This window comes from Penaeus monodon, chromosome 19, assembly GCF_015228065.2.
Source record: "Penaeus monodon isolate SGIC_2016 chromosome 19, NSTDA_Pmon_1, whole genome shotgun sequence".
NCBI classification, from domain to species: domain Eukaryota; kingdom Metazoa; phylum Arthropoda; class Malacostraca; order Decapoda; family Penaeidae; genus Penaeus; species Penaeus monodon.
The window spans coordinates 46024639-46024876 of record NC_051404.1 but is presented as its reverse complement, the minus strand read 5'-3'; the positions used below and the strand labels follow the sequence as shown (position 1 = coordinate 46024876).

The 238-nt window shown below is 39.5% G+C and overlaps 1 protein-coding gene across 1 annotated transcript in view; it reads left to right on the top strand.

Moving 5' to 3' along the window:
* LOC119585419 (Ig-like and fibronectin type-III domain-containing protein 1) overlaps positions 1-238 on the top strand; it is a gene marked incomplete in the record, with an annotated part of 121576 nt that overhangs the window by 89808 nt on the left and 31530 nt on the right.

Below are 238 nucleotides of genomic sequence, written 5' to 3'. Positions count from 1 at the left end.
TTGCGTGGACACCGGGGTTCCTGTGATTGAGTGGTCTACAGGCACACTGATACGCGGTCATATTTCGCGTGTCGACTGCAAGTGGCGTTTTAGCTTAAATTTATTAACGGATCCGGGCCGACGCCTTTATGCTCTTCATATACAAATAAATACGTGCATTGGTTGTAAAATGATAAACAATTAGCTTTGTTTCGTAAATGTGGTATAATATTTGTTTTCTAATATGCAATATTTATGG